This window comes from Rhinopithecus roxellana, chromosome 2, assembly GCF_007565055.1.
Source record: "Rhinopithecus roxellana isolate Shanxi Qingling chromosome 2, ASM756505v1, whole genome shotgun sequence".
Taxonomy (NCBI): domain Eukaryota; kingdom Metazoa; phylum Chordata; class Mammalia; order Primates; family Cercopithecidae; genus Rhinopithecus; species Rhinopithecus roxellana.
The window spans coordinates 1,805,069-1,824,680 of NC_044550.1; the positions used below are offsets into that span (position 1 = coordinate 1,805,069).

Sequence of the window (19,612 nt, forward strand, 5' to 3'; positions counted from 1 at the left end):
CATATCCAGCTGTACATACTACCTGCTTGTTAGTCATTTAGTAGTCCTCTTGGTTATCAGAGCAGAAACACACACACACACACACACAAATATATATGTGTGTGTGTATGTATGTGTATATATAAATGTTTTTATTCCTTATATGTCTGCGTGTGTGTGTATGTGCGTGATATTATCTATGGTTTCAGGCATTCACTGGGGGTCTTTGAATATATCCCCCAAGGATAAGAGAGAACTACTGTATTTAAACATAAAAAAAGTATTCCATGTGAAAGTATGAAATCCTGATATTACTTTCCCAAAGACATCATTAGTCACATTTGGAAAAAGAAAAGTGGGTCATGCCTGTAATCCCAGCACTTTGGGAGGCTGAGGGTGGAGGATTCCTTGAGCCCAGTTTCAAAAAGCTAATTGATTAATTAAAAAAATAAAGAGAAACAAAGATGTGAAAATTATATAAAAGTTTCTAATGGTGAATCTGTTTATAAAATTTTCTGTTTTATGTCAATAAACATTATTTTAACCCAGTTGTCCTCCGTTAATAAACAGAGAGGCTGAAATTCAGAGAACATTAATGTTGTTAGCTCTTGCCTCCTTTCACTACGTTTCACTATTTAAATGTGAAAAATGCATTTCCCAGTTTTTGTCATTTATATAAAGCCTCTCTTATATTGTGAAATTCTGGGCTAATGATGTTATGTAAAATGGAAATCATTTTTATTTTGACAAATCTATACACTATTCAAAATTTTTTCAGCTCCCTAAACTGGGTAGTCTTCCTGGAAATTCAGGATTACTTCAGTTGCTGGGTAAGAGATGTCTCTCCATGTCCTCTATTATCCATCCTCTTAGCCCACAAAATGGGCTTGGAATTACATCATTTGGTAAATGTGGGACATGATAGCCAAGATGCAAGGACAGTGGCTTACATTCACCTTTATAGTCTTGCTCCCAAGTTTGTCCTACAGCATGAATCCGAGGTGTCTTGTGGAGTTTCCTGATCAAAGACAGCTCATGCAGTCACTGCTTTGACCCAGTCACCTTAGTGTAGCTTCTGCCTTGATTTCCACATGAATAGGTCTTGCTGTCCTGCCACTGGGCAGATTTTTCACAGCAAAAGACAATTTACCACGTATAGTCACCACTATCAGATATCTGAAGAATAATTCTATTTAAAGTCTTGTTTACTGTGCCTTGTCTACCTGGAAGATTGCCCAGTTAAGAGTTTTCTACATTAAGATTGAGTTTTTCTGTGCTCTCTGGACCTAGAACTGCAGCTGAGTCAATCTGCACATCTCCTATCTCACACTTTCTCATCAGTCCTTGTCTTGCCAGTTTTAGCCTTGATGTCAATTAACTAGTCCTGTTGCTCTAAGATACTAATAATGCCACTTTCATATTACAAAAGTCCACAATGCTAATACAATATGCGTAATATTTTCTGGAATTTTTTTATTCCATTAGGCTAAAACAACTGGGGGAAATTGTCTTCATATATTTTTTCATAATGATTGGCTAATCAAGATAGAGTATAAAGTAAATCAAAGAAACATAACATAGCTCAGAAAGAACAAAAGAGATGCAATTTAAAAATGTTTAATGACACTCCATTTACAAACATTGTTTTACAAATGTATTAAAGTTAATTCTCTTTCTAAAATGTCTTAGACTAGTAATAGCGTTGGGGAAAAAAATCTCCCTTTCCTTCCCTGGGCTCTAATTTTACTTTTTAGGTACTACTACTGAGGAATTTCTAATTTGGCTCATCACTTCAGTGGGAATTCAGTGCACATAAGGGGCACATATGTAATTGGCAACCTAATTTTTCTGCTTTCATCAAATGGTGCAATGCCAAATCTTCATTGAACTTGCCAGTTAAATGCACTTGGGAACCAAACAGCAGCAAGCATACATGAGATGAAAATGAACAAATTGGAAAGAGTCATTAACTTTCTGTTTTCCTATCACAACAAAAATTGTATCATTGAAAGTGTTGCAAAGTGGGGAATTCTACTTGAAACATTAAACAATCTTAAAAGAGAATAATTCATTTACTTAACTTCTAAAATGTGGTTCATTATAATTTATAAATGGGGTTTCTAGTGCAGATTTTTTTCAACACAAATACAAAATCATTAAAATGAATAAACTTTTCAGGAGTATGTTTTAAATTATATGTTTCACATGTCTTTCTGGTCTAGTGCATATAAATTATAGCCTTTATTTGGAAAGAAAAATTGTCAGAAAATTAAGCAAGAAATGTCGGCTTCATGTAATGCCTTAATGAATAAAGGCAATTGACAGATTTTCATGGTTCTCAGTAATTATGAATGGAACTGAGAGTGTAAAAATTACAATCTGTTGTGGTTACCAAAAATGCCCTTGAAATATCTGGTGTGATATATAATCTTGAAGTAGTCAATATAGAGTCATAATCAAATTATTGTTACTAATGACAATTAAATAGAGAACCAGGACACTGAACACACCACAAACTTGCTGAATATGATTGAGTATCATCCTTTTAGGAGGACATAACCTTTTAAAATGTCTGTTTACAGGTCTCAAACCACGTTATTTATTCACTAGATACAAATGTTCAGTAATATCTCCTCTACAAAATTACCTTTCACAATGACACCAGGTTTCTTTCAGAAAAGACTGCGTAGGAAAGTTTTCTTTTTCCATTTATGAGTTCAAGTATGTTAAGACTGTTTAAATCATTGACCAGCCCTAAACAATACTAACATTTCATAAATTGCTCTTGCATTGTAATAAGAAGGAGGGAGGTAGAAGAAAAATGCCAAAGGATTGTAGGTCAGCTTATTTCACAAACGAAATTTCTAAGGAAACTCCTGAGATTTTTAACTAAGCCAGGCCTTCTGAATGGGAGGTGATATGGACAGTAGAATAAGACAGGTTGAGTTCCAGCGATATTACTTACTCTTTGTATCATCTTAGGTTATCCACACACACTTTCAAAATTTAACTTTCCTGGTCTGTAAAATTGAGGAAATAATAATAGCTGTCCCATATGGCACACTATCAATCCCAATATGCTTTGTTAGTCCATTCATTTTTCGAGTACTTAATCAAAGAAGCTTTAATGGCCTATATATTTATATTATTAACGCACTTGTCCCAACTTTGGTGTTCTTTCCAATATCACTTTGTTTTTATCACACTCCTTAATATCTCTTCTTTGTTAGGTCTTGATCACATGCTTAAATCATTTTTAATGTTTGCTAAACTCTGTATGAGAGATTGAAGAATTAGGAGAGAGGAACATCAATGAGAAAGGGTAAAATATAGAGAGAATATATAAGATGCCAGCATATGACAAAACCCTGAAGATGTACAATGGTCACAAGCCATGGAAGAAGATATGACAACTGAATTGTCAACCTTGCCGCCTCCTCCGAAGTCTCCTAAATCTTATCTTCCTTTTGTTTAATTTATGAAAAATGTTTCCTACAGTTGTCTCCCAAAAGCAGAGTTGTCCCCATGCTATAATATACATTGACCACTCAGATTCATTTAAAAAGTACATCTTGCTTTTATTCCCAATATAACCACATTTCAGAAGTTAGATCATAGCCAGTTAGATTAGCACACACACACACCCTTGAAAAAAGTGTAGATCACTTGATTTCTGGAAATTGTTTCTCAATACCTCAGTGCACCTGATCACAACATATTGTAATCTCGGAAGCAGGTAAGGGAGGTGATGTCGGTGTACAAACTTAATATTGGGGATGTATTTTCTACCTAGAAATGGTCCTACATTCTACCAGAATGGGTTTAAAAAAATAGCGCGCGCACGCGCGCACACACACACACACACACACACACACACACACACATACACACACGCGGAATCAAATGCACTACATTTGCTGTATTGCCTGCTAAAGGCATAAATATACTGGAGTGGAGAAAATAAGGGGATGGATGGGAAAGAGTTCAGGACTCAGTGTAAACCTGAAAGGAAATGAGGCAGTGCAAGGGGAGAGAGGATCAAGGGAAAATAAATTATGTAGGCAACAGGACCATGCATCAAAAGTCTTTTCGATCTCTAAACTGGCAAATGTTCTCCAGGGGACCATCAGTTACATGATGTCAAATTGGTAGCTGGTTCTCTTGTAATGCCTGTATTGTGTAGGACCTTCCTTGTAGGAACACAAGTTCCACTCTCGGACACAGTCGCAGTGCTTCCATTATCTTACAGAACTGATTACTGCAAATGGTTTCTGGGAGGTGTGACCTGCTTAAGGGAAAGAAGCCAGGTTTCTTTTCTTGTTACTGAGGAAGGAAGACACTTGTCAGGATGTGAATTGTGTGGGTGAGAAGGAAAAGCAGAGAAAGAATCTGGTAATTCCTTCCCTTAGAGTAGGAAGAGAAAGAAGATAACATCGGAACCTTGGAGAGGCGAAATACAGTGCATTTATTTCCAGCATCCCCGCAGTCACTTCACATCTCTTCAGACTCTCCTATTCTCTAGTCTTGACCTGCCCATGCACTTGAACTCCACGTAAGCACCAGGATGGGCTGGGGGAAAAGGCCAGGTCAGCGCGGTGGGATATTGCTGCCCCTAAAATGAAAACTCAGCAGCGGGCCAGCAGTGGGTGTGCGCGCGTCGATGCCAGAGGATGCGTGCGGGGAAGCCGGCGGACGCAGTGGGCCGGGCGCCGCCCTCCAAGCCGCCCCGCCCAGCCCACCCCACTCCCGCTTGTATAAAGGCCGCGCTGGGGCCCGCCCTCCTCACAGCCTGGGAGCGCGGCCTGCCGGGGAGGTGGCTCTCTCGCACCCCACACAGTCACACTCCGCGCACTCACACACTTGGAAGCGCCTCCCCACGTCCCTCCCCTGCCCTCCTCTTGCTCTGCTCCTCTCTCCCTCACCACAAATAGTCGCCGACCTACTGCCAATCCGCCTCTCTCTCCCTCTCTCTCTCTCTTTCTCTCTCTCCCCCCCCCCCCCAACATGACTGACTGGGAAGCGGTGGCTCGGGCAGAGCAGCTCTGCTGGCGCAGGCAGGAGGAGCAGGAGGATTATTAAATAACGCAGCTCGACTCTGTGCAACTGGGAGTGGAGAGAAGGAGCCCAACAGCCGAGAAGGGGAGGGAGGGCAGAGGAGGGGGACCAGGAAGGACACCCCCGTGCCCCGAAGACATAAATCCCTGAGTGCCCGGGAGGAGCCTTAACAAGCGCACGGAGCCCTCAAGGTAGTAACGCCCCTGGTGCCTCAGCGCTCAGCGGGTCGCGCGCGTCGCGTCGCCGCTGTGTGGGGCCGGCCGCAGGCGGACGCGGGGATGACCGCTCGGCAGGTGACCGCGCCGTGTAGGGGCCGTCTGGGAGCAGCGCACGCCCAGGCCCGGAGCGCCGGCCGCGGGCCCGGCGTGCTGGGCGCTGAGACCTGGCCTTGCGGGCGGGGTGGGAAGGAGGCGGGCGGGCTCGCTCCCCACCGGCCCGCGGCTCCCAGTGCGCTGCGTGGCCATTTCCTCCGCGCTCCTGCGTGGTTTGCTGCCTGCTGCCGCGGCGGCAGCTCCAGGACGATGCGGAGCGCTGGCCAAGGAGGCAAGAGTTGGCGCAGGTTTCGGGTCGCTCCCCTCCCTCGCCACTCGCGTCCCGCAGGTAGACGCGACCGGTCAGCGCTGGCGCCCTGGGCTGCGGGTGCTGAGGTGGGGACGGCGGAGAAGAGGGGGAAGGGAGGAGGGGGCGGGGAGCCCGGGGCTCCCGGAGGAACCGCAGGGCCGGGCCGGGACCGCCTCTTGCCTCCGCCTGCTTGTCCTCTGGCGCCGGTTTCCTGGATTGAAAGCAAGACCCTGCTCGGAGCAGCAGTAACAGCAGCGACTTAGATTGAACCAATTGCTTTGTGGTGGCGCGTCAAGGGCCCCAGGTTGTGTGCGTGCGTGCGTGTGTGTGTGTGTGTGTTCGCGCTCCGGACTAATCAATGGGTTGGTTCACCTGAGCAGAAAGCCGTAAGCTGAAACCGCATGTGGCCCCCTGGCCCCTTCGACTTTTGGCTTGTGTCCCAGGGACTCGTACACACGGTGCCAGCAAGGGGTAAGGGTGACGGAAGGATTTGTGAATGGTGCTTCTGCGTGCGTGGAGGCTGAGCCTTGCTGATGTAAAGGAGGAGGTATCCAGGGTGAGAAGAAAGGCTATTTATGGCAAAGAGTTGTGAAATTTCTTGGGGTTTCCTTTAGTGTATCCTGAACTGCTTTCTTTCTCTCTCTTTCCTCTCTCTGCCTCAGAATTAGAAGCAATTATGCCTTCCCTTCCTCTCGTGGGACCTGGAATATGAAATGAAGTAAAAAAAAATCACTCATATTTTCACAGGTAGAAAAAAAAATACTTCTTAGAAGTTACAGATTATTTGCCCTTTAATGTTTTTATGTCCTCTTCTCCACCCCTCTTACCTTTTCAGGCAGTCAGTAGGACTTACAAGTCAGGAAATACCTACTTGGTTTCAACAGTTTTTATTTCTGAAATCTTTACAGTTGAATGCCTTCCTATTGAAATGTAACACACACATCCTCCCTTCTCTGCCCCTCAAGGACTATTAAAAATAATGTGTACACGTTTAATGTAAAGCTGGTTTTATTAAAAGCCTTAGGGAGAACGGAGAAGACGACACCTAGGTGGGGGTCAGTTATCACTGGTTCCTTCAAAACTGGTTATTAAGGGAAGACCTAAAATACTGTTAATCTAGGCTATAACATAATTTGTTTTGGTTTCTCTTTCTGTTTGCTTTATAACATTATAACAGGTACATGTTCCAGATACGTAACTTGAAACTTAGAGATGACTTGGGACAGTGCCTGTCACGATGCTTATAAAATGAATGTTTTCTCTTAAAAGTAGCCACCTGTACTTTCATAGAACTGTGAGTGGGTTTAGTAATAGGACAGTGTCCTTAATATTGCAAACTGAGATGTCTCTAAAAGCCTGTCAACACAATGTTTTCCAAATATTGAAGTTTCATGTTGTAACCACCCTTTCAGTAGTTTCACAGAGAAAAAAGAGAAGTTGGTCGACCTATTGTCAGAGTGATTTGTCTTCATTTAAATTAATTAATTATTTTTATCAAAACAAACCAACTGTTGTTTGTATTGTTTTATTGATTTCCTTAACAGTCCTGTTCTTTGAAAACAGTAGAGTTGAGGATTTGATATTTTGATTTTGTTAGATTTATATTACTTTGAAATACATTTTCAACACGGAAGCATGTGCAACTTTAAATATTAGGTTAGAACTCAGATGGAGAACCCCACTCTGACGGTTATTATCTCAACTATCCCAAACTATGGGAACATAGATATAATAGGAAATTTAAAAATGTAATTGATGAACTGTATTACTGCAATCATTAAAAGTCTGATTTATGAGTATTTTGTTTTTTGACAGTCAAGAGAATCAGCAACTGCTTATGATTTTAAAGATACATTATTTATACCACAGAATGTTAATTTAGATAAAACAAAGTAGAAAATGAAAAATTTGTTATATTTTTACAATAATAGTTATTCAAACCTTTATTGTGTTTTATTACTCATCATAATGCTCATAATAAAGGGCCTAACGTGTGCAAGGCACTAGTGTCTAGGCACTGGGAAGGAGTGAGAGATTCCTTGTTCCCTGTCCTTCAGGAACTTACTTGCCATGTGGGAGGAATCTGATGCTCATGCTTGAGTGTAGAGTTAACAACCCATAACAATAAGAGATTACATGTCTAATGAGTATCGCAGGAGTTCAGAGCATGACAATAACATTGCATACTGGATTTTGTTTGAGAATGCTTTGGGGGTAGGTAAGACTTGCTTGGTCTTGATCTTAAAGGATAAGTAGGATTAGTACATTGTGGATAAGAAAAATATAAGGTACAAGACACAAGTCTCCTGGAATAATGGAAAAGAACACATAAGGGAAGATAAGTTTGTTTTGACATAAATTAAGATATTGCTGGATATTTTGCAGAGTGCAGGTTGAGTCTGTTTTGGATGTACATCCTTCTACACATTCTATCCTTTTTTTTTTTTTTTTTTTTCTGAGATGGATTTTCGCTCTGTCACCTAGGCTGGAGTTCAGTGGCGCTATCTCCGCTCACTGCAACCTCAGCCTCTTGGGTTCAAGCGATTCTCCTGCCTCAACCTCCTGAGTAGTTGGGACTACAGGCGCATGCCACCCTGCCCAGCTAAATTTTGAATTTTCAGTAGAGATGGGGTTTCGCCATGTTGGCTAGGCTGGTCTCAAACTCCTGACCTCGTGATCCACCTGCCTCGGCCTCCCAAAGTGCTGGGATTACAGTTGTGAGCCACTGCGCCCTGCCCACATTCTATTCTTGAAATTCATTGTTAATATTTACACATTTAAGAAGACAAATCTTTAACTTTATATTTTGTTTGTTTTTTGAGATGGAGTTTCGCTCTTGTCGCCCAGGCTGGAGTGCAATGGTGCAATCTCGGCTCACTGCAACCTCCGCCTCCCGGGTTCAGGAGATTCTCTTCCCTCAGCTCCCTGAGTAGCTGGGATTACAGGTGCATGCCACCACACCCAGATAATTTTTGTATTTACTTTAGTAGAGATGGGGTTTCACCATGTTGGCCAGGCTGGTCTCGAACTCCTGACCTCAGGTGATCCACCCTCCTCGGCCTCCCAAAGTGCTGGGATAGCAGGCATGAGCTACCGTGCCTGGCTTATATTGCCTTTTAATAGACAATATGTACTTGTATTACTACAATAGTACAATAGAATTCTTGTAGAGAATATGTACTTTAAATATTTAAATATATCCACCTCATTAATGTGTTGAGTAAAAGTGGTGTACGTGTAACCTCTTTATGGTGAGGTGTTTTCGGTATTTCCTTAAGCAAATCTTTTTAGGTTTGTTGTAAAGAAGTGTGATGATGTATGAAAGAATAACAATATTAATAGCATCTTTTGAATACTTAACATTTTATTCTTCATATAAAATGTGTACTCTATTAAATAATATATTTATATAATATTTTATTTTAAACTTCTTAGATTTATCGAATCTATTAGATTAGATTTTATTTAACATTATTGTATGCAGCCACATAATAGTTAATCTATCCCTATATTATTTGCCATAAATATATAGGTATGATACAGAGCTTGTGGTGAACGTTTTAGAATTTTAGCAACAATTTTATGGCTAATTTAACTATCTTCTGATAAATAAATTGTATTAACAATAACACCATGACCTTTCTCTATTCTAAACGTAGTTGTTTTTTTCTTTGTATATATAGGTTGATTTTAGACAAACTGTTTAAAATGCATTTCTTCATTTCACAAATAAAAGGGAAACATCTGAATTGGTTTTGAGTCTGTCTATTCAATATGACACCCCAGAAGTATGTTGTGGTGACAGTAAGGAAATTGTGCAAATATTAGACATGACTTTCAATAAATAACCAAATGGAATTACTTTCAGATTAGTTGAATTAAAATATTTTCATATATGTATTTTGTTGACAGTGAATAGATAAAGAGTTCCTACAAAACTGAAAGCCTGTTTAATCACCAATTTTATATTCATGCAAGAATGAAATGATTCCCCATGTAGTTAGGGTACAAACTAGCCTATCTGGTAATTGGTACCTTTTGAGTTTGGTTTTGGACTGTATGTCACAGGTGTATCATTTCAATAATGTGATTTCATCCACTGTATGACTGACAGCTTCTGCATGATTTCCCTATTGGACAGTGACAAAATCTGTTTGCTTTATAGTGAGTACATACGCTTCTATCAGCAATATTATCTTCTCTGTGCTAGAGTGTCAGTTAACAATAAAACATGAAGTCTGGGGTGGGAGAAGCAGTGAAAAAAGATGGGGAGATTGAGAAGAAAACACTATAACAAAAGAAACGTGTTTTACTATGAAGCTTAAACTGAATATGAAAATGTGAAGCTGGCTATTCTAAACTGCAATACATTGTCAAGATACTGTTATCAGTCTACTTTAAAACAACCATATTGTATTTTCAGTTGTTTCCATGCAGGCTACGTTTTTTTTAAAAGGTGTTTGTTGGAAATGTTTACTGAGGTGTTTGATATATTACAAATTGTTAAAAGATTTCTGCTTAGATCATTAACTAATGAATTTATTTGCCAAAGTCCTGGCCCTATACCTAGAATAACTTAAAGCACAGCTTTTGGTTTTGCATCATTTACACTGCATTAAGTCTTCTAAAATATTAATTAAACTTGATTAAAATTTTTGAGTTTTTAAACTGTGCTTTTATACTAAATACAGTCCAAAGGACTTTTATAAAGCAACACTTTATTATCTAGTGACAATTCTTAACCTAGAGTAGTGGTTTTCAAAATGTGACCCCCTAAGCAGCAATAGCAGCAACTATAAATTTGTTAAAATGCCGTATCTGTAGCCCCACCAGAGACTGATTGATTCAGAAGTTCTGGGGTGGGGTTCTCCATGTGATTCTTATGCACTCTAGAATTTGAAAGCCACTCACCTACAATATTTTAGAGTAAAAACTGAAGGCTGTGTCTTTCTTCTGTTTTATAAATAAGTACTTCCGTCAGCTGGTAGTAAACTAAGGTTGAAAAATATTACATTGTCCATCAAAAGATTTGCACCTTAACTATGTTTTCTGACCAAATTTTTAATGAGTTCCCATTGCTTGTGCAAGAATTTGCTGTTGATGGGGGAGGGAATACATGAAAATTTAACTGGATAGTAATGACCCTAGGCTGGACCTTACTGGTAGTTAGTTATAACGTAAATGGTATGCACAACACAAATTGACCAATTTCTGTTTAGTTTTGTTGACTCTCGTGATATTTTTGGTTTTGGCATATAGTAAGCACCTTTCTCTGGATAAGATTACAGCTGTTTTAGCTGTACAATAATAATGTCACACATGTGAAATATTCTAAGTCTCACTGCTGAAATAAATTTTAGACCATAGCTCTATATCTTTCAAGGTTAAGGATAATGTGTTCACATCCTGTATCTCCTTTATACCACTATTTCTCTCCCTTTCCACCGAACCCTTGCTTCTCTATTTCAATCATCACTTCCCTAAGGATACCTTTCTTGGCCTTGTTTTCTACATCAGTTGCCCTGTTATATATAGTTTTGCATTTATGTTCCTCTTCCTTGTGGTACTTTTGGCAGTTTAAATTTTACTTGTTTTGTGTGATTGGTTCAGTATTGCTTCATCAGTGTTAGCAATGTCTAGCACATAGTAGATGCCCAATAAATAGTGGTTAAAAGAATATATGAATAAATAACTAAGCTTCTGCGCCCTCATTCTAAGGATTTTTTATTTTTTCCAAAGAAACCTTAAGAAATATTAAAAATAAGGGGAATCTTAGAATTTTTGCAAACATAGGTATTTCCTATTTTGCAAATTATGAAATATTATTAACAACAATAGCAATGACTGTAATGTGCTGGACACTTCTTACATGATGTACACTTTATAATGTTATGTCATGTCATTTTAACATTGTAAAGTTAGTCTGATGCATATATTAGAGATGAGGAAACCAAGTCTCTGTTCTATGATCTGCTAAACTGTATAGACCAAACTTTGATTTTTAAAATTATAATGATGCAAAAAATATGAAACTCATAAACAGGGAAAGTCTGAAGGAGTATATATCTTCTTTATTCCTAATTTAACCAAGGGCCCAGCAGCAATATCTGTGTATTACCTATCCTGTGCCACCATCTTGAATGATTCTGCCATTGCTTCTTGGGTCACTGGAACAGTGACCGAAGGAGGACTTGGAGATGGAGGACCTGCAAGGCTGGTAGTCCCATATTCTTATTGCTATTTTTAATAGGGATATTGTGCACTGTCAGTGCCATTCAACCACAATTCTCTTACTCTATTTAGTCAGAATCACTCAACTCTTTAATGAAAATTTAAGATGTAACCAAGTATAATTTTGTGAATGTGTGCCTTCATGCAGAGAAAGTTCAGACAGTAGATACTCCACTTCATATTTGAAGTTATGCAGCTTATCTTCTGGAAAGATTCATGCAGAGCTTTGAGCATGTTGCTTAAGAAAAGTTGAGCTTATGCGCAAGTTATGAATCTAGCTTTCCTCCCATGAAAAGGAAATATGTTCACTGCTACTATCAGATTTAATTTAGTTTCTTTTAACTCTTATTCTTCGGTTCATCTGTTTAACTGTGGATTTAATCAGTGTTCACATGTTCATAGCAAAGGATATATTTCGGCTAATTTCATAGAATTAAATGGACAGAAAGTTAAATTTTTTTATTTTGAAGCTCTCTTCAAGACTATACAAAGTTGTATATATTTTATAATGTGTTTAAATCAGTCAAAACCATGACTAAAACTAGATGAATAATATCAAGGAGTAAAAAAATGTTTTTTTAACTAATTTTTCACTTATGGCTTATTTTGTGGCTTTTGTCAAAATCTATTTCTGTTACCGGAAGATTTAACTCTAACTTGAGCCTTGGCTATGCTCCTGATTCAGAAGCATTCATTCTATATAATGAAAAAATTAACTGATTTCTAGCCTAACATTTTGTGACTTAACATTAAGCAGCCTTTGATATTCAACTCTAACATTACAGCGTATTTCTAGTAATTAGGCTTACTTATATAACTGAAACTGATTTCTCGCTTAATATTTTCCCCTGTATCTTGATAAATTACCCAATCTCACTGTTCCTCCTAGCATTTGAGCAAGGCCCCCCACCTTTTTTTAAAAAAAAGACTGGGATCCTGCCTCTGAAACAACCTCATTTCCTGAGCCATTTTATCTGCCAGCAGACACCAGAAAACACAACACTTTCCTGGATCTCCAAACATTGCTAGCTCTTAGAAGTATGCTTCATTTCAATACTCACTCTTAGATTTTCCATGATGCCATCTACTTATGGCATATTGCCTTGCTCCTGCATACTTAGACTGGTTAGACTTTTTATAAGTATTTACAGCTGTGCCTCTGGAGTGTTTTTTTTTTTTTTTTTTTTTTGAGACGGAGTCTCTGTTGCCCAGGCTGGAGTGCGGTGGCGTGATCTCGGCTCACTGCAAGCTCCGCCTCCCAGGTTCACGCCATTCTCCTGCCTCAGCCTCCCGAGTAGCTGGGACTACTGGCGCCCTCCGCCACGCCCGGCTAATTTTTTTTGTGTGTGTGTTTTTGGTAGAGACGGGGTTTCACTGTGTTAGCCAGGATGGTCTCAATCTCCTGACTTCATGATCCGCCCGCTTCGGCCTCCCAAAGTGGTGGGATTACAAGCATGAGCCACCGCACCTGGCCTAGCGGCGCCTCTGGAGTGCTTTCTAAACTACAGTGCAGGTGTAGTACCAGGTTAGGACCATCACCAGACTGCCTCATTTTGCGGAATGTAACCTTTCCTTACCTGGCTATGCCCCACTAGAAAGACAGTCATGTATCATCTTTGACAACAAATATTTTATAAAAGTTTATTACATAGTTGAAGTCCGTCAGTTTCAAAAATCACGCACCTCTTATTGGTATAATCTTAAAGTGTAAATTACCAATAACTTATGGTGTTTACTGAACAGCTTAATCCACAATAAATGAAGTACTTGTAATTCCATATCTTATTTGGTGTCCAAATGTGATATATGTGTACAAATATATGCACAGTGTACATATGAATTCTTTAGGGTTTACCTGTTTATCTTTTTCTAGTCACTTAAGTTCATGATGATATGACTCTTCTGCATTCTCCTTCATAACTTTGTTTGTATCCTATGTATTTAGAATGTAGAACAATTGATGAAATTTATTCCACACAATAAGGTTTCATCTTTAATTTCTCCAGTTCATTAGTGAAATTTAGTACTGTACCTGTATTCAAGGAGTGTTTGTTAGCTGGGTGTGGTGGAGCACTCTTGTAGGTCCTAGCTACTTGGGAGGCTGAGGTGGGAGGATTGCTTGAGCCTAGGAGTTCGAGGCTGCAGTGAGCTATGATCACACCATGCATTCCAGCTTGGGCAACAGCAAGACCCTGTCTCTAAAAAAAGAAAAAGGTAAAAAAAGAAGTGTTTGCTCAGCTAAGTGTGCTACTCTAATTCAGCCTTCATGGGGGTATCAGTGATATACCATTCTTATTAAACAAATTCAGACTAAGCTGTATTTATGTACCTATTTACTGAAATTAGCTTTTCTTGGAAATTGTTAAATCTTATAAATCTGTTAATGAATGTTGATTGTGTGTGTGTGTGTGTGTTTTGCAATAGCAGCAAATAATGTATCACAAACCTACATCATACTTACAAATAAAAGCAAACCAAACATGAATTAGAGGCCTGGCAAAAATAAATGGTTAACTTTCTAGGCAACTTTCCCTTTAGAGAACTGTTTTTATGTTTGTTTAGTTTTGTTTATTTTATAGATATAGAAAGGACCAAAACATTAAATCTGAATATATAAAATATGTTGTGAGTGCTTCTTTATAATAGGCAATATTCTTCAAGACATTTAGGAAAAGCTTGAGGTGAGAAAACCATGCATATATCCCAGAAACATCAGGTGAGAAGTTAGGAAAAGGAGGAAAATACTAGCTCTAAACAAGACCCAAATTCATTGTTATAAATATAAATTAAGAATAACTTATTTCAGACGAAGTTTCAATATATTTTAGAGATAACAAAACCCCACTGAGTTTGTACAATAAGATTCTTAAATTTTCAAAGGAATGTTACCTAGTGCACAGATAGCTCAAGAATAATTATTGGCTTTTTCAGCTATTAATATTTTATTCATGTATAATCGACCAAGGAATATTAAAAGTATTCATTCATAAATGAGCTCCATAAAAGTCAGACTGTGACGCCTATAATGTAAATCTTAAAAATTAAAGTACAGATTACTAAACTGGGCCATTAAATGAAACATTACAAATTTGTACACAGGTATATAAACTTGTAGAAACATTATGACTAAAATTGGCCTTGAGGGGTATTCCTTTACAGGGTACTTCAAAGTGTAAATATAGGGGAATTGGGGAGATAGCTTCATTATCAACAACAATTCAGTTTCTGATAGGAGGAAGGGTACTGAAATGGGAAGTTTTACATTGATTTTAGGGACAATATATTATGAATTCTAGCCTGGCTTGAAACAGAAAGGGGATAGAGACCCCAGAGTGCTAACTATCCGGTGAGGAGAAGGAAGGTATTGCCTCTCAGGATATTTCTGAGGAGAGTTAGGTTCATTGGATGGTGATATAGAAAGCACCCAGCCTCAGAGGCCTGATTCAGGAAATAAATGGATGAGATATTTTAAAAGCTAAGGAATTATAATTTGAATATAAAACAGATTAGTAAATTTGAAGTTCTGGAGATTGTCTCATCTCAATTCCAATCTGCTAGACATCAATCTGCAGTCACCTTTGACGCAGAGGAGCTATCCAGGGTACTAGATCTTGCTGACCTCTCTTGCAAAAATGCAAAATATGCTGTTTTTGATTATGTTAATCGTAGAGTCTGCTGTTGCAGATGCTACATTATTTAACTGCAATTACTAACCTTCCATCATTTGGCTTATTCTAGTGGACCCTTCAAAGTTCCTTTCAAAAGTAAATTCATGGAAGCCCATTTCAATTCCACATAAGAAGCATATTCTGAGTTCCAGTAATATCCTGTGTATATTAGTATCAAATCTCCATTTAAAGTATCATAATTCATTGCTTGTTTGTGCTTCATACTCAGTAGATGGTGAGCTCTATGAGGGCAGGGTTTTTTTTTTTAAATTTTTTTCTCTTTCCCCACCAGCTGGTCTAAACTAGAGATGTGAAGATACTCAATATGCAAGTGAGAAATGGATGAATAAATGCACTACTGCTTAAGAGTGATGTGGATTTCTTTTTTAAATTTTTTTGGAGACAAAGTCTTGCTCTGTCACATAGGCCAGAGTACAGTGGCACAGTCATATCTCAATACAGCCTCAAACTCCTGGGCTCAAGTGATCCTCTCACTTATACCTCCTGAGTAGCTGGGACTACAGGTGCGCCCTACTATGCCCAATTGAGAGTGACATGAATTTTTTCTGCATTATGTGAATTACTTCCAGTGCTAACCACTACTCTGAATCCTACCTAGGCACACTTTGAACACTGCCCTCCCTGGGTGTTCCATAGACTGAAAATTTGGAGCTGAATAGCTGACACTGGCTAAAAGTCTTAAAGTAAATGAAAGGACTAGAGGAACAGTGGCACCTAAACTACATGCATTAGGGGTTAGTGAGGTCTGGGGAAGCAAGAAGCAGTGGCACAGACTAATTTGGAGAATGGAGGTCAAAGGAGAGTCGGTTTTGTCACTTCCTCAAATCAAAATCCTGAACACCTACTCCATGTTCACTTTTTAAGGCCTTTGGAATATGGTATTTTCTTCCACTTTGTACAGCCCTGATTCACATTTTGAAATGTTGACAAATCTGAGATCATGTGAGGCTGCCAGAATTCTTTCACTCAGTAAACAAATGTTACTAGGCCCTGTGCATGTATCAGTTAATGAAACCCAGTATGTTTCCTGTCCCCATATAATCGATGGTCCTTGTTGAGAACAGAAGTTGGGAGACTTTTGGTTTTGTTTGTCTGTTTCTTCTAGTAGCCACATTAGTGACATCCCAGCTTGCTACACAGAGTGAGTGTGCTTGTTTCCAGATCTCCACCCTGCCTTCTCACATCGTTGCCCTAAGTTTCCAGTGTGGCAAAAAGGGACTAAGTCATCATAGAAAAACTCTTATTTACATGAAAGATATCCTGTCACTAGTGTGGTATTGATCTGCTGGTCAGTTTTGCATGATGTTGGTAAACTATCTCTCTCTCTCTGTCTCTCTGTATATATATATATACACACACACACACATATATATACATATATGTATATATCTGTATATATCTGTGTATATATATATATACACACACACACATATATATATACGCACATATATATCTTCCCTTATAGGGATATTTTCTGAACAGTTTAGGTTCCATGGTTTCTATTTTGGTCAGAAATTCCCTGTATTCCAAGTGCATAAGCCATGGAAAATAGCTGTGTGACCTTTAGATGGAGTGTATTTTCACTTTATAGTTCTAACTTTCATGTTTTTGAAGTATATATGCTATCTGTCCTTCGGGTCATATGTTCCTCTTACCTTTTTTTTTTTTTTTTTTTCACATATTGCCAACAGTAATGTTCCAATTATGAAGTAGAAAAAGAAAAGCTGTGTTTCTTGGTAATTTTTTTCCTTGAGAACACAGTTGTGTAACTCAGAGAAATAATGTAGATTCAGAATAACAGGTGTAAAAGTATGAAAATGAGACTGGGTACAGTGGCTCATGCCTGTAATCCCAACACTTTGGGAGGCTGATGCGGGCCAATTACCTGAGGTCAGGAGTTCGAGAACAGCCTGGACAACATGATGAACCCTGTCTCTACTAAACAAACAAACAAATGAAAATTAGGCAGGTGTGGTGGTGGGTACCTGTAATCTCAGCTACTTGGGAGGCTGAGGCAGGAGAATTGCTTGAACCCGGAGGAGGAGGTTACAGTGAGCCGAGATCATGCCACTTGCACTCCAACCTGGGCGACAGAGTGAGACTCCATCTCAAAAGTAAATCAGTAAATAAAAGTATGAAAATGAAAACTGAATAAAGTAAAAGTTCTCAGGAATCATACTGAATAAATTGATTATTTAAAAACCTAAAATTTCTTTGCTAAATATTTGCAATTATGTCAAATAATATGGTCATCATTAATTGTATCGATTAAAGGCCACTAGTGCTATTTTCTAATTATTACTAGAGCTGAAATATGCATAATAAAAGCTATGTTTAATCTATCTAAAGAAAAGTTGCCTTAAAACCCTTTAAAGAATTAGTGTGTGTGTGCAAAATTTAGGTGTTTTGTAGTGGAACTTAAGAGAAAGGGATGAATTTCAGCAATCATATGAATCATTTGTGTTGTGTAAATACAGCCCTGGGAATCCTCAGTACTCAGTCAAGTTTAGGACTCCTTAGGGACCAAAAGTGATGACTGCCTTTGAAGAGTGTGGTTATAGAAAAATGGGGTCCTGCTGAGATTACATTCTTTTTTGACAAAGGAAAGTAGTGCAGTTCACACTCACATCAAAAACAAATTTTATTGAATTAAAAATTTTTGACTGGAGTACTTTTTGAGATTAAGACAAACTTGTATCAATCTTTGTTATATGTGTGTATGAACACATGTACACAGGTAGTAATTAATTTCTTATGAAAACTGTCTTTTATAACTTACTTCTAATCAGATATTTTTGGTCTCCTTTTTTAGAATGAAGGGTTTAGTGTTCTCCAGAGAAACAGAACCAACAAGACTATCTATCTATCTATCTATCTATCTATCTATCTATCTATCTATCTATCTATTGAAAGACTTATTTTAAGTAAATGGCTTACATGACTGAAATCTGTAAAACTGACTGGAAGGTTGGAAACTCAGGCAGGATTTTTATATTACAATTTTGAGACAGAATTCTTTCTTTTCCAGCTAACATTAGTTTTTGTCCTTGATGCCTTCAACTCATTAGATGAGGCCCACCCCACATTATCAAGGGTAATCTGCTTTACTTAAAGTCAAATGATTGTCCATGTTAATCACATCTACAAGATACCTTTACATTAACATCTGGAGCAATGTTTTATCAAACAACTGGGCATTATAACCCAGCCAAGTTGATACATAAAATTAACCAAAACAAGGGATGAAAGATAATATGTTAAGCTCTTTCTGTTTTACATAATATGTTAGTGCATACATACTTTTTCTTTGGTCAGAGATATTTTGGCATTGGTTAGTTGTTGGTATATAAAGACACAGGTCATCGTGTGTTCTTTATCATTTATTTAACATGCAATATGTGCAAGAGACAATGCTATGCAATTGAATAATTTTTTTTAAAATGAATGAGGAGACTGTATCTTTTAAGTGTGTTAACAACTCTAGTGGAAGAGCCACAGAAGTGTTAGATGATTGACTGATAAATAAATTTGTGGAATGGAAATGCACATTTCCAACTTTGCCAATGAAATGTCATTTTACCCATGAGCAATCCCCTCCCCCCCGCAGATAAAACCCTTATGTCAAGGTTAATATGCCAAGTTATTACACTTGTTAGTTTAAGGATACGTTGTATGTAAAATAGGATCCTGAAAGGTATACTTGCCCACTGCAGGTCAACTTAATTTGGACAATGTTGACTATGCATACATTTATTTTAGCACATTAATGGGTTTGTACCTGTATTCAGCCTGTGCAAAGGTGATTCAGTATATGTTCAGAGAGGCGTGACAAGTGGACTGTCATGTTTTATTGATAGTCTTGCTCTTCATATAGCATAGAGTAATAAACATTTGCTTTACTGGCTCTAAATAGGTATTTTTAATGCTTTCCTATCCCAAAACTACATTGTGTTTCTACGTTTTTGTTCAATGAATATGGATTTGACTGCCTGGCTTTGGAGGCCCTTTGTGAGCTCACCACACTTTGTTAATCCAAACACAGATCTTCTACTTTGTTAAGGTCATGTAACTTAGAGCACCCTCACACACAAAGCATA

General features: G+C 38.4%; 1 protein-coding gene across 2 annotated transcripts in view; it reads left to right on the plus strand.

Annotated features, from left to right (window-relative positions):
- The first annotated feature begins 4,838 nt into the window (after nt 1–4,838).
- Nucleotides 4,839–19,612, plus strand: part of CCSER1 (coiled-coil serine rich protein 1) — a 1,539,837-nt gene continuing 1,525,063 nt past the window's right edge. For both annotated transcript variants that reach the window (XM_030921405.1, XM_030921410.1), the window contains exon 1: nt 4,839–5,225. The gene's annotated coding sequence lies outside the window, so the exon portion shown is untranslated. The remainder of the gene's footprint in view (nt 5,226–19,612) is intronic.